The 14,884-nt window shown below is 43.2% G+C and overlaps 1 protein-coding gene across 2 annotated transcripts in view; it reads right to left on the minus strand.

The window, feature by feature from the left end:
• Positions 1-14,884, minus strand: part of LOC146209426 (monocarboxylate transporter 10-like) — an 86,323-nt gene that overhangs the window by 42,424 nt on the left and 29,015 nt on the right. Inside the window, exon 1 of one of the 2 annotated variants that reach the window (XM_084587409.1) lies at positions 12,861-13,113. The exons of the other annotated variant lie outside the window; for it this stretch is intronic. The gene's annotated coding sequence lies outside the window, so the exon portion shown is untranslated. Of the gene's footprint in view, positions 1-12,860; positions 13,114-14,884 lie in introns of those variants that run through there. 2 annotated transcript variants of the gene reach the window in all.

Genomic DNA, 14,884 nt, shown 5'->3' on the forward strand with positions numbered 1-14,884 from the left:
AATAATTTTGTATTTTGTTATAACTTAAATGGTGACACCCGCTTCCCGCGTGATTCACGCCCCGTCAGCGTTCATGGAGCACGTGCAGTCGACAAATATTTTGAAAATAAACTGAGCGGTTTAACGTTATGGCTAGAGACTGGATAGTTACGCACTGAAAAATGATTTTTGTATGCTCCAAAAACCACACTTGAAAGTACGAGCACAGGAGGCAGAAAAAATACACTGCAATTTTCAGCACGACTATATGAGTCAGGTCTCAACATCTGTGCAGTCTGTGTACCACTAGGAAAAAAATAATAAATATTTGAGCACGAAGGCATGTGCGCGCTATAACAACAGCTTTTCTAAGGAAGTATTTTAAAATATGTAGTAGTCGGTCGACATGCGTTAACGGGGCAAAACGCGTAGTTGCTTTCGAGAGTGATAAAAACTGAAGCGTAAATTTTGTTATTGCTTGCTTATGAACACTTCTGACGTCCCTGGACACACGCAATAAATTTTGAATTCATTTCTTATGGGCATTTGAAGCTCTTTAAAAAAAGGAGCTGCTCTATGCTAAGCACTACGATATATTCGTGTCATACTACAAACCTGAACGGAAACAATCAATACGTTGAGAAGAGTTAGTTTGTTTAAAAGTGAATACCGTTTCATTTTAAATCCATTTGCCCTAATTTCATATATCTGTTAAAAGTGAATACTATTTTCATTTTAAATTCATTAAAGTGCCTGTATTCGTATATGCGATATCTTAACATTATCAGATACACTACCACTTATGTAGATAAAGAGTCGAAACAAGCTACAATACAATGCCAAAATGCGGAGAAGTATTCTGTACTTCTGTGGTAATTTTTCTGTGATTCTGGGGTCTCTGGGGTCTTTTCTGTTTTCGCTGCAATAATTTTCATGTTACAACGGAGCCACTGTACTGGTTACAGCGGAAATTTTTATTACAAGTTCGCTGTCAAAAAGCGGAAGAAAGTTTTTTGCGACAAAATAAAATGTTCTGTATTTTTTTCCTCCTGGTCATTGCCTCATATGTGCCGCCTTAAGTAAATGTTCCTACTATGAGGCCTGTCTTTTGAAACGGCCAGACGCCAAAATTACCGAAGAAAAGAGAATGCAGCCGCAATGTGCTGTTTCAAGGTAAATATACTGAGGCCGATTAAAGTATATCTCTGCGCACCTCTAGAGTGCATGGGCGGCGCATAATACATAATATCAATCAAGCAATCGCATTGACAATGAAAACATTTGCACAGTGCATTACGTGTAGGTTTACAGACCTCTTGCTAAAGTCAATCTACTGACGTCCTTACTCTTACTTCGTATCTTCGCTGCTTTTTGACAACAAGCGTTCTCGAAATATATTTGAACATAGAAACACTCTGGGTTTTACTTCCAATGATTTCAACTTAGCATGGATGTGTCCGCCATGTCTTCCGTAAGGAAGAGCCGCTTTTTGTTTCAGTAAACTGTGCATTAGGCCGTTACTAGGGCCAAGAAATTCACGTTGTACTGTAGATTTCATGTACTCCTGGCTGAGAGGTCAAGTCTCTTCACAAGTACTGGGGAGCCATTGAATGTTGGCCAGCGAGCTTTCAAACAAAGTAGCGCATATTTAAGCAGCAAATTCGGAAATAAGCATGTGTTATGACCAGCCCCAAAATATAGATTTAAATGTACGCTAAAAGCATCTTAAATTTGAACTATCATTTACACATTCGTTACTTTATTCATTTATTTAGATTCATTTATACATTTATAGAATTTCCGGGGACTGGAAGGTGGAGAAAATGGTTTCTCTGTCCAAGTCAAAGGATGTAATTCTACACTTTGCCGACCTATATTATTACCAACGTTTTCCTGCAAACTAGGGAACTATGTCATCTGCAGTCGTAATAAAATCATTCTTGAAAGAAACTCTTCCTCTTGTACTATGCAACACGAATTCATTAGGCACCGCTCATGTTAAACTCAGATCTTAACCGGCATAAATGATTTGTTTGGAAACAAACAGCGCACATTTATACACAGACAGTAAAAGGTAGGATAACACAGCGCAGTGGCGTCCTATTTTTCACTGTCTATCCTTAATGAGCCGCTGTTTTTTTTTTTTTTTTCAGACATGATTTACCATGTAGCCCGTACTACCACCATCTGGTATTGGTTCATAATTTATTACTGATTTTATTTTCATTGACATCGCCTATGCCTTTGACGCGGCCTTTCATAAAATATCTGGCCGATGATAGCATCATCTATTGTCAAACGACGACCTGTGTAGACTGTGTCACCTTCCATTGCATCTTTAATAAGACTTCATCTTGGTGCGATACTTCCCTAATGAAGCCTAATGTTACTTAACGCAAATATATGAGACATTTCAATGTTATGTCTAATGAACTACAATCTGATTACTCGCTTAGTAGCTCTCCACTAACCCTGTTTTCCGCTAACAAATACTTTTCTGCAGATATTTCTGCCAACTATTTCTGGCAAGTACACGTGTACTATCTAACACGTAACGCTAACATAACACTTGGGTATATACTACGAAAGATTTCAATGGCGTCCATGGCTTGAGACCTCTACTTTTCATAACACTAGAAAATTTTAATACGCATCGTCGGTATGGGACGCAAACTTTATTTCGCTAACTGTACAGATCAAATCTATCCAAAATCGAGCTGTCCTTTAATTCTTTGAAAATTTACTCCAACTACAAGCGTAATTCTCATGAAATTAAACCTAAACTTGCCAGTCCGTCGTGGCTTAGAATTTCACGTATATGTCTTTTCTGCAAAACGTACCTTTGTAATCCTCATATCAGATATCCGCTATTTGCGCCTGCATCATATATTTCAGATCGCATCGACCCCCACTTCAGAGTTCATGTGCCAACTAGTCAAACCAACTTATATTTCTGTTCAATCATCCCCAAGCCAATCAATGAATCAAGCCATCTCCATGACTCCACCCACTCATTGCAAATTGTTTGGTTTACGGCGGTTTACGTCGCAAAGCGGCTCAGGTTATGAGAGACGCCGTAGTGGAGGGCTCCGACAATTACCACTACCTGGAGTTACGCGCACTGAGGTCGCAAAGCACGCCGGCGCCTGTCCTTTCTTCCCCATGGGCTTGTTTAAAAGGGCTATTACTGTGCACATTTTCTAACTGTTTTACTAATCCACTCCTTGTTGGACAATATCATCTGAACTCACTGGTCCCTGTAATGCTCCAGCCATGAAAGTAAATAAATAACGTGCGCTGATTTTTCAAAGAACTGGGCTCTTCCGTATTAGCGCGAAAACAGTGATACTCTCACTACCACCGACAAATAATCTCCGATCGTTCCTTTTGTGTGTGCCATTGCTTTCTTAATAAAAAAAAAAAGACCATCGGAGCAAATTACAACTGACTGGGCTCGAACCCCGGTACTCAGGTTTCTTAGAAGTGAATCTTAAGCACTGATCCACCGCAGCTACGGCTCTCACTTATTAGAACAATGCTTAAGAAGGGTTGCACACCCCCATTTAATGCTGCGGCTCTCTGATGGCGCCACAACGAGTGGCCTCTACGACTAAGCGCGCAGTTGAACAGCTGCTAATGGCGAAGGTCAGTGATAAACTTTCCCCATTAGGCGCGGCGCCTCCCAGATGCCACAGCACATACAGCTCATCCTGTGGCTTCTTGTGCTTTTGCACTCTTATAGGTGGAACAGAAATAACTACCGCCAATTTTTCCTGTTGTTTGCTATGCAACGACCTCGGCAGTGGTTGAGTTTGCGGCAGTCAAATTAGCAGCCACATTCCGTCCAAGGATTTCATCGTAAGAGGCCGCGTTCTGAAGGAAGCACGACCATTGGCTAGCGCGCATCTAGCTGTGAACGACGAACAAACCAATAAAAACGCTGACAAGCTAATCCATGTCATATCCTCATTATACTACTTCATGAAAGGCAACAAGAGGAATTTCTCTATGCACTGGAACAAGCCTACTTATAAAGTACTTTCAAGCCTTTTTATAAAGAACTTGACGGGTTCATTAATTACGTTCGCTATATCAGAAGGTTGTAGTAATTTAATCAATAAGGGAAGGCTTTAGCCCAGTTGATACAGAAGCACATTTTGCGGACTTTTTTATTTTTATTTCGCGGTCTTCTTGCCTGCCTTTCACGAGCGATCACCTTGGCCTCTTTTTTTTTTTTTTTTATGCAACGTGCAGATAGATGCCTATTTTGCTGCTACACGTTCTTCACTTAAACGTCAGCTGCTCGTTAACGGTCGTACTGCCCCATCTGAGTCTTACGACTGTCTCGGATCACGGTTCCTATTGCGATTGCCTTGTTCCAGCCAAAAATGTGTAATGTTCAAAATCGTAGCATTGATATTTCTATCACGTTATTTGTTGCTTTGGGTTTCTTCAAACAGGTAATATCAATCCACTTTAGAAGCTCCCAAGAATGGTCCTATTTTCAACCACGGTCTTCTTTCTCACAATATGCTCCAGGCCAAGACATTTTATGGACACCAGCTGCTTGGGAAGATGGTAATAGGAGTAAAAATTGAGGCGTTGATAGAAACTGGTCCTACGTCAATCCATGGTTTTCATTATCGGCAAGGAAGCAGTGGTGAAGCTAACACAGCGCATGTGTGCGCAAGGTATGTCCGTCTGTTGTCTTCAGCGAGACTTTGGTTCTATGCAGTGGTGGTGCTCAAAATGGCAAATGGCTGTAAGCATTTCGAAATGTCTAATTACCTCGTACACTCGAAAATGTTCCCCTATCTCTCATTAGATAATGTTCTCATTTAAAATGTTCCCGAATATAAGTATCTCAGGGTATATATTTCCCATCTAACCATACCTGGACGATGCAAGTTGAGTATATATTATCCAAAGCATGCACAATGCTGAATTTTGAATGCGTAAAATACTAACAGCGAAGATGAAGTAATGAACACTATGCGTGCGGTCGACGATGACGTGAGGGTTCACTCGCTCAGCCTGCGCCCGAACGAGAGCGTGCGCAAGTTCTTCGCACATGCATGGCGCGTATTTTCAAGCGTGCCGACCCGAACATGCCAGAATACCAGCTTAGCCACAAAAATTCACAAGAGGTTTTCGCTGGACTAGTGAGCAGCTTCCTACGTCTTGGGACCGAGTTCCTAAGCGAGGCGACCGTTATGAATGACTCTGCAGCAAACGAGCCCGCCAGTGCATGGGACTTTAAAACCATTGTGCCCGATGCCTTTGTGCATGTCTTTTGCGACCCGGCCCTGTTATGAACCCTGATCAGTTGCGTAGTTGAGAAGCAACTGCAAGCTTCCCGAATGCCCTGAAATATACCGTATTTTGCGCCGTTTACTCACGTAGTCCGGGACGAGCTCAACAAGCGCCTGACGTCCCGCATCAGCTTGACGACAGAGTCACGTACTTGTCTATCATCCATCAGGCTCCAATGGCGGACTAAGACATGAATTCTTCAGCTCCAGCGGGGCAACCGCCCGTGCCTCCTTTTAATCTCACTCCGCCATTCTACCAGCAACCATGTAAGAGTCAAATATGGTTGGCCCCGGACCGTCGGCCTCTGTTATAATTGTGGTGAGACGTGTCACGTCTTATAGAGCATGTCAGTACGCCGAGTGGGCCTGAGTTGTTCTGCACTGGTCGGTCCCTGCCCTCAGAATGGGCGACCTACCACATCAAAGCTTGTCATACATCGGCACGACAGACACCCATCACGTCTGGCCATCCGTGAGTATCGATCACCTTTCCCGATGCGCTACCGCTCCTGAAGCCCAAGACAGTCCGGACGCCGTTCTCCATTCCCACGCCGGAAAACCTAATGCCGGCGGCCTCCGGAGGCAAGGCGGCTGCTGCTGGAGATATGAAGATTCTCTGTCACCGTCACGCCGACACGGTGACATTTTACAGGGAACAAGTAGCGACACCATCCGATGCGCTAATTCTGATTTGTGTGTTGCAATGAACGTGGTTTAAGCCACCCCGATTGTTCAGTAATGAGCCCTCCCCTTGCCCAAGAATTAAAGTTTTAATAGGACTGCCTGGCCCGAGGATTTACGTGGATTGCAGTCACCGTCACCTGATTTTCCCTGCTGGCATGTGCACCACAGCGGCAGTCATCAGCTGTTTTGTGCACGTCGGCGTGTTCTTGCTACTGTCAGGTTTTCAGGGACCTGATTCTGGGCCTCGACTTCCTGCTGACGAAGAGCCCTGCAATTGAGCTAAAAGAGGCACGGGTCACGTTTTCGATGGCACGGACCGCGACGCACTATGCAGCGAAAATGAAGGAATAAATGATCTGCCTGCCGTCAACGATGATGTGAGGGTTTTACCATGGTCCAGTCTTCTGGTTCTTGTCAGGCATGGTTTATGTTACAAGTGCGGGTGAATCACTTGTTCCCCCCTCCCACTGCTGCTTAATATGCTAACAGCCGTCGCGGGAAGCCTCGTTCAGCTACATAAAAGTTGCACCAGTATCCTTCTCACCAGTTTTGCAAACATTTTACAGCAGCTTGCCAGGGCACAACTGTTGCTGGTTTCACGGATTTACTGTTTTTCCTCGTTTATTGGTTTACGGAGCCACCCCCCAAGAAGAGGCCGCCGCATTATTCCACTCTGTAGCCTACCATCAAAATCTTTGACTTGGCAGAAGATACATCTAAGCTTCTCTCGGCTCTTTAACAGGTTTCGCCGATTGCTTCGGCACGGGCTCCAAGTTAGGTCATACTCATGTCGTCGATCATTGCATCATCTCATCTGAGGCAAGGTTGCCGGTATGTCAGTGCCCATACTGTGCTTTTCCTATGGAAAGCAAAGACTATAAAACACAAGTGGATGGCATGCTTGCGGCAGGGACACTCAATACCTCCACCACATTTCTAATAAACGTTACGCGAAATGTAATCAGGGACCAAGGGACTACCATGGCCGGCTAAGCGAGCAGAGCGGGAGCACACCTTCACTTTCGTGTCGTCTTCTCCGACCACATGTGTTCTTCTCTGTAGTTTTCTATCGCATGTGTGAATATTTTGTTCGCATATCCTTCAGATAGAGCTTAAACGCCAAAACACGCACCGGTTGCAATCCCTTGAAACGCAAAACTACGTTAAAGGGCATTAAAGGAAGTGGGGCATGCTGTCTGAGTCAAGACAGGTTTTATTGATCTATTTTTATATACCCGAACTATATGTAACGATCAGGGACAGTTTCTCCACACCTCGCTGAATATCTGTCATTCCATGTTATTGCGGCATCACGCGGGGGTTCCTCGAAATACTTCTTGAAACTTGAGTTCATCTCGCTTGGCAATTCTTCCGGGGCCCGCGATGCAGACAGTTTCAACATACTGAGGACTGTTTGGTAACCTCGCTGGGGCAAGTGTATTAATGAAGAGCAGACATCGAGCCAAGACCTATGTCTCAAGTGGCGCAATCATTGCTTCAGCGTGAAGCTTATTTCTGGGGTAGTTTTTGATGTAATTTTGATTTTGAAATTTCACCAAACTGCCCCGAAACAATGCATCACACGAATGAATACTAAAAATGTTTTTAATGTCATTTTTTCATTTATTTAAATTCGAACGTAATAAACACAACGTCTGAACTATTTAGCATTGTTCTATTCTTTACAAGCCGCCAAAACGTCTTCCTCCACAGTTATAGGTATGTGCTCTACGTAAGGACGCGTAAACGCGAAATCGTATATTGATATCCACTGCAACAGCCTTTCAAGAAGCGAATTAACATAATTACGTAAAATTAACGCATTGCACTGTTATGACAATTTTTTCGCATCTGTTGCTTGTGCCTTTTCTCTGTGATGCCATCTGTTTGGTCGTAAATTTTTCCACAGGAATTGTTTACACCAAACGGTCCTCATAATCCTATGATTATGATTTTCAATTCTTCCACGGCTATTTGGGCTCTCTCTTCTTATTGTCATGCACGATTTTGTTTCTTCAATAAATAGACAGCAAGACACACGCAGGCTCTCTTGTCGAAATTAGATATCATAACTAGGCAAACGCAAGTTATTCGCCAGTGAGAGAATAATTTCCTCAATACTACAATCATTAATAGCAAAAGTATTACAAATACGGCTGTCTTTCCATCTAATATACCTTTTTTCTTCACGTACGATGAGTGATTCTCCGCAACTGGCGGCAGATAATAATCTCATAACAAAGTTTTATGAATTATATCGCGTCATCTAGGCAGGCTAATGGCCTCGACTACATGCCACCCGGGACGGAGTTCAAATATGAAATTCAACTATGTACCTTAGTTCACAGGAGGGTCTTGTTTTGCTTACAAGTTTAATTCACGAGTAGAAGTGACAGCACCTTTAACACCGACTTTCCATTCAGCAAATATCTGGCAATGACGGACCGGCAAATAATTTGGCAAAGTATTAAACGCTTTTAGTTTGATTTGGCGCAGGGTGGGGACAGAGATACACTCTATTTGTCTCAAGTTCTAGATGGACATGTACGCTTAACAATGAACGGAGTGCAATTGGACGAACATGGTTCGAATACTTATAGCAAATTAGCCGCTAACATGAATAGCAGAGGGCTGATAAATGAGAACCAAAATATTACGTCATCATCCTTAACCTCTGCAGAAAAACGGTGGCACCCCAATTTTGATACCAAATCACGTCCATATTTTTTGCAGCACGGGAACTGTGATAGCGACGCTTGTTAAAGGCACGAGCTGCATATCTTGTGCGTAACAGCATCCGAGGTTCCAGGAAAGAGGAAGAAAATAAATGAATATTTATTGAATATCCGAGCGCGCGAGCCAGGTTGCAATAATGTACTGCAGGCAGGCACGTGCCGATTTCATTTTGTTTTCAAATGTGCATCATCCGTGTTAAAATTTGCCTTACCATCATCGAGTTTACGAAAAACTGAAATAAAAGAAGAATACAGCAAATCATAAATATATGTGTGTGACTTTTATCATTTTTGAAAGTTTCAGAACATTTCTGTTTCGGCTGCCTTTGTTTGCTCAGGGACAGTATTTGTTGTTCTATTCCTGAACAATTTGATTATGTTTAAAGCGCGCATTACTGTTTCACATTATGATATTTTCTAGTGGACCAATTGCGAAAGCAGTGCTTAATTTGAGTATTTAAATTGCAAACCCCTCAAAATTAGAAATAACTTATTTCATTCTGTATAGGTCTAAATTATTCCTCTTTCACTTACACTGATACAGTTTTCAGGCTCTGAATCAAACTTTCCTACATAGCAATCTGTATTTGATGCTGTTAGAAGCATGGGGCTGATGTAGGCAGACAGGGTCACTGATGCAGCTCTACTTTCCCGCTCATTTCAACAATGAATGAGCCTAACTGCCGTTGTATACTGCTTGTTCAGCATAGCCGATGCGTTGACGTCGTAAAGTTATCAAAGACAATCATACTGCTGCACCATTCCCAAACGGGTTGGTTAAATTGTCGCAATTTAACTACGCTATCATGACCTTACTAGCATTCTACCAGAGTTATAAACCAAGGTATTTTTTCGCCATCGCAGTTTCTTGATCAAAATATGCTTAGTTTGCTCCATCGACACCGCGAGAGTGGCGAAATAAGAGCTTTCACCGGAAGCAGCAAGCGCATTTTAACGCATATTTTTTCCAACGCAGAGTTTGTTTGTTTTCTCGGTTGGAGCCGACGGCTGAGACAGCGATCTCGTCAAACAACACCCTTTTTACTCCCGCGAACTGACGCGGCGCCAGCGAGCCCCTTCAAGACTTCAGTTTTCTTTCTGGCGGTAGCTCTGGCATCGTGCTTTGTATATTTAGCAACATGAAGGAGGAAACGAAATAGTGCGCCGGGTATTGCATAACGGTCTCAGATTTTCCTTCAAACATGTGCGCCTTAGCCTCACGGTTCCAAGCCTTTAAATGCAGCATAAGATTAAGGGAAAATAACATCATCCCCAACAGAAACTTGCCACCGCTAAGTGTATCTCTTCTACACAAAAGGCCGATGATTTTAAGGCGGCTGCATGAGGAACTAGTCAGTTTTGCAGTGCAGATCTTCTGAAACTGGCGTGAGATAGGTTGCACAAGAATCAACCATGCCTGTATGTGCTGCGTGCATAAAGACACACAGCCAAGTATGCGTGTTCAGTTCTTGTCTTCTCTTGACATTGTTTTCCTGCCTTTGAACGCCTGCATCGTTGTATTGACAATAAAAACCTAAAATCAATCGGCCTTTTCAATGGATGTTTCTCGTTTCTGGAAGGGGAGGGAAGGTGGTGGTTATAGGAAGCGGCCGGTGGAGGGCTGCAGTCGAGGGAATGTGTTCTGACGTGTCCCAAGGAACGCGTAATCTCAGGTTTCTTTCCGCGTTAAAATTCTAATGGTTAGTTACCACGAAGGCAGAGTATGGGGGAGGGGGAGGACATTGAGCGGAGATATCGTAACAGAGCTTGCGTATCGAGTGCCGACCTTTCGCGGAAGTGGTTATAAGCGAGCTTTCGTTGATGGTTTGACGAAGCACTGCGCTGCTGGTGAGGACACGTGATGACACAACTCATCACCACTTCCACGAGCCATCAGATTATGGAATAACCTGCCAGACATTATCGCTTCTCTTGCTAATCTAGAAGCATTCCATCGCCAACTCATCACATTATATCAATGAGCCTTCATTTTGCCTTATTTGTCTTATATATACATTTTTTAAATTTGTTGCAGCTGTTAAATGTCCTGATGGGTTTTATTTACTTGTGTTTGCCTATGTACTCTTTCCGGCTTTTTTTTTGTTTTTTTTTAAAGCGCCGTTCAGTGCACTGTGTGCCGCTTGCTTTTTATTGTGCTTAATCGGTGTGTGTACCATTGTGCTTTAATCTGTGTCGCGTATTTCTTTTTCTTAATGATATAATAATTTCCGCGTCGTACTATTTTTTTTGTTCATATATTAATTACATTTGTATTCTTTGCCTGTTTCCTTACATTTTATGTATATATTGCACAGTATAGATTTTATGTCCCCCTAACATAATGTCTAATGGACCTGTAAGGTATTTTCAGATAAATAAATAAATAAATGTAAGCGGGACATGCAACAAGCGTCAATCGTCCTTCCTATTCGTCACGAATAAAAAGGACGCTTGACGCTTGTATGTTCTATTCCTTTCGATTTGTGACGGATAGAAAGGATGCCTTGTTCCCTTTGCCCCACTGTAATGCTGGTGCTTTCCTGTGTCTATTGCAATAAAGAAGTGAACTAAATAAGGAACTCACCCCTACGAAGAACGCGTCAGCGGCAGAACTGCCACCCGTGCTCTCCAGAAGGAAGCAAATAGTGAACCCTGTAAAATTATGTCTAAGTATGCAATGAGCTTAGATGGAAAGGAATGTGTCTCATATGTCGTGTGGCTAAATGGAGCGAGGAAATCTATTATTTCCATTGAAGATACCCATCAATGGCCAATCTTTTTTTCTCCTTCACTGCTTGAAAGCCTTTTTATGTTGTTGATTTTTGTTAGCTACGACTGCGCAATACTTCGAGGCCCTTTAAACTCCAACGTTTCATTAATACGATCAACCTTACTAACCAGAACTTAGCACTGGAAGATCCTGTGTAGGCTAATCATTGTATATTATATGCGTTTCTTCTTCAAGTAACGCATCGTTGATACTTGCAGTTTAAAGCACATTTTTCTATCAATTCCTTAGGCTTATTCAGCTTTCATTATTAATGGCGCATCAACTTTTCATTGCAGGTGCAATGCTGCAGACGTAAAGAACAATGGGCCGGCTTCTTCCATATCAGTGCCATGGAACTGAAATTCATCGCTAATGTATGACACAAATGATCACAACACCTGCAATGCAGATGAGAAAAGAATTCACGCGTGGTATGGTGCACGTGCCGTGTAGCTTCTTAGATAAGAACCTTCAACCTCGTGGTGTGGTTGAAGTCGCTAAAATTTCAGGCCACTTCTCCGCGAACGACATTTGTGTTTGATGACTTCTGATAAAAAGTTGATATAAATGTAAAACAGGTCGTAAACTCTTTTCTTCCTACACCTACGTGAAAATCCCCTCAATTTTAATAACGAATCGATTGTCCGCCGCGCGCCCAAATTTACGATCCACGGAACATTTCACATAATAAATATCAAATTATTAAATATCGTTTTTAAAAAAGCTCAGCTGACAACGTTGCATCAAAACTGCATAAAGCCAGTTAAGCTTTATAAACAACTTATAACAAAGTGTCCATATTCTCTGGCAGTCTTTAGGCTTTCAAGGAACACGGCTGCTTGTTAATTACGCATCAAAAGAAAGCTTCAGTGAGCTAATCACCTTTCTACAGTAATGTTGAGAAAATCTCATTGTAATCCCCGTACTTTGTCTTCGACGCGTCACGACCAATATATCTGAGATAGAATGATGGCAGACTTGAATTAACCCTTAGCCTATATACATCTCTAGAGACGTCAAACATGTTTCCACGTGATTCTACAATCAACAATGGTAGTCAGATTTGTTTAAACCTTTTTTTGCGAAACACTCTTATCAATACTTGAAGCACGTAAACACGCACCACTTTCACTTGAATTTTTTGTTCTGCGCGCAGATATTCCGAGAATTTATCAATTGTAAATAAAGCTTCACATTCACTCTACCCCACAAAAAACTTTTGCGAGCAGTCCTTACTCGGTTGAAAAATAGAGGAATTCCTATTCTCAACTTCTTCCAAGGAAGAAGCTACTTCGCCTTCTCTATCTCATCTAGCGCATCCACACCGCTCACAAGCCTAATGCATTATTCTAGGCAATACTCTGTTTATAATTCACTCACCGCGTGTTCACGGGGACAAGCCGTCGAAGGCGTGCCGCAGTTGTGTCCTAAGCCTCGCGACGAAAACGAACCAAGTAATTTTTCAAGTCGCCGTGCGGGCGACAGCCAAACGCTGTGCCCGCAATTCGCTCGTGGACACAAAACCAAAGCCGCGAGGTAGGCACGGGCGGCTGCGGCGACGGGAGAAACACCGGCTTCTGGAGACGCACCATATGACCGTGGCAGCCGGCCCAGAGTCCTAACCCAGATTGCGTCAACCTCGCTGGCCTGCTCTCTTCGTTCGCTCCGCGCGCCGAACGGCCTCAAACACCAGGGCGACGAAGTCCTCCTCCCCTCCGAGTGCGCAAAATAGCTCGCGGTTTGGTCCCCTCAAAAGTGTTGCCCAACCACCCACGTCCGGTTCGAGGTTTGGGAAAGGGCACAGTTCCGTATATGCTGCCACCCCTTCGACTTTGCCGATGGCCTCGCTAAAAAGGCTGTGAAGTTAGTTACCGAAATATGGAGTACTGAAGCTACTGAATCGCACATTCATTCAGAAACAAAATATAATATTGTGATGGATGAGGCAACTCGTATAAGAAACATCCTCGACTATACAGTGAAGTTTTGTTTCACAGGACCAAGCTTATGGATAACGCATGAAACTATACCACAGATGCCAGACAAAAAGAAGGGGTCTTTTTTGGACGGCACATTTCCTGAATTTCTTTTCGATGACAGAAGATTGATTGATGTTCTTTATGACGCAACATTTTTTGTTTAGAAACAATAGCTTATCAATAGCGATATCTGTCGGACAATATTACTTCAGATGCAAGGTAGAGGAAAACGTTATTTCAGCATAATGAAAACCGAGAACACCGTAGGAACCAGATCAAAAATGTGCATGACTCATTCATCTTGTAGTTGTCGCAAACAGGAAGTTACGATGAGCATAGTCTTTCATCAGAACATGGCCACCGTGACCAATCTTCTGGAATGAATACGGATGTCTTCAGTCAAACCAGAGGCGCTGAAAGGACACCGGAGCCAGCAGGGATGGGCGCGGAGCCAATCGGAGGCACGGCGCCACTTTGTGTTGCGACACTATCAGGGTGTTGCCCTGTCGTTAGCGGTGCCGTTTTGTTGGCAATTGCGGCATGCCTATCCAGTAGAGTTGCAGTAGTCGTCAGGGTGCCTTCCTGCATGACGTGCTGGCATTTGCGTCGTACAGTGCCCGCCATTGAGTTACTATCCTGGTGGCCGCCAATTTTGTGGCGCCATCTGTTCAAGGTATGCTAAAACAGGCGACGAGCTACAGCTGCGTCAGAGGCCAACTTGAATGCACTTTCGTTTCAAATTTGCCCCTAATGATGCCACAAACGGTACCCAACGCGGAAAGCGACGAATACCATGTTCACAAATTGGCTTGGCGCGATATACTAAACACGCTATGATCCAATGAAGCCAGAAGAACGACTATTGGGGCTAATTGCTATATATCATCTTCTGGTTTACAGAGCGCTAGCTTTTAACAAAGAAAGAACAAGCGCACATGCCGAAGTTCCGCTAACAAGTGTTTATCGGGGAAAAAAAAAACAAGAATATAAAAGATTGTTGCAATATTTCATTGGTGTTTTGTATTTTCGCTTCAAGCTAGCGCACTGTAACCTTCAAGCCAATAAAGCCGTTCGGACATAAAGGTTCATTTTCGCAACAGCCCTCAAGCGTCAGCGAAACTGCATCCACGAACACGCGTAACCAAACGTAATGCTGGTACTCTACACTCTAATTCGAGTATTTAACGATGTACAGCTGGCATCTTCCACCAGTTGGTAAACTAAATTGCCACTCATTTCATCACTTCCCAAAATATTGGCCGACAACCGTACAATTTTGGTACATTAGACAAGAAAACCAGAGCCCAGTGACAGACGCCTCAATGAAAGCACCACAAATGAGTGAACTATGCTCAGGCATAAAGCTTCGCTGTTCCACACGGTTGGGTTTCTGCAATCGGCCTCTGGCACAGGTACTGCTCAGGC

Source organism: Amblyomma maculatum, chromosome 1 (genome assembly GCF_055883805.1).
Source record: "Amblyomma maculatum isolate TAMU_Amacu chromosome 1, ASM5588380v1, whole genome shotgun sequence".
NCBI classification, from domain to species: Eukaryota; Metazoa; Arthropoda; class Arachnida; order Ixodida; family Ixodidae; genus Amblyomma; species Amblyomma maculatum.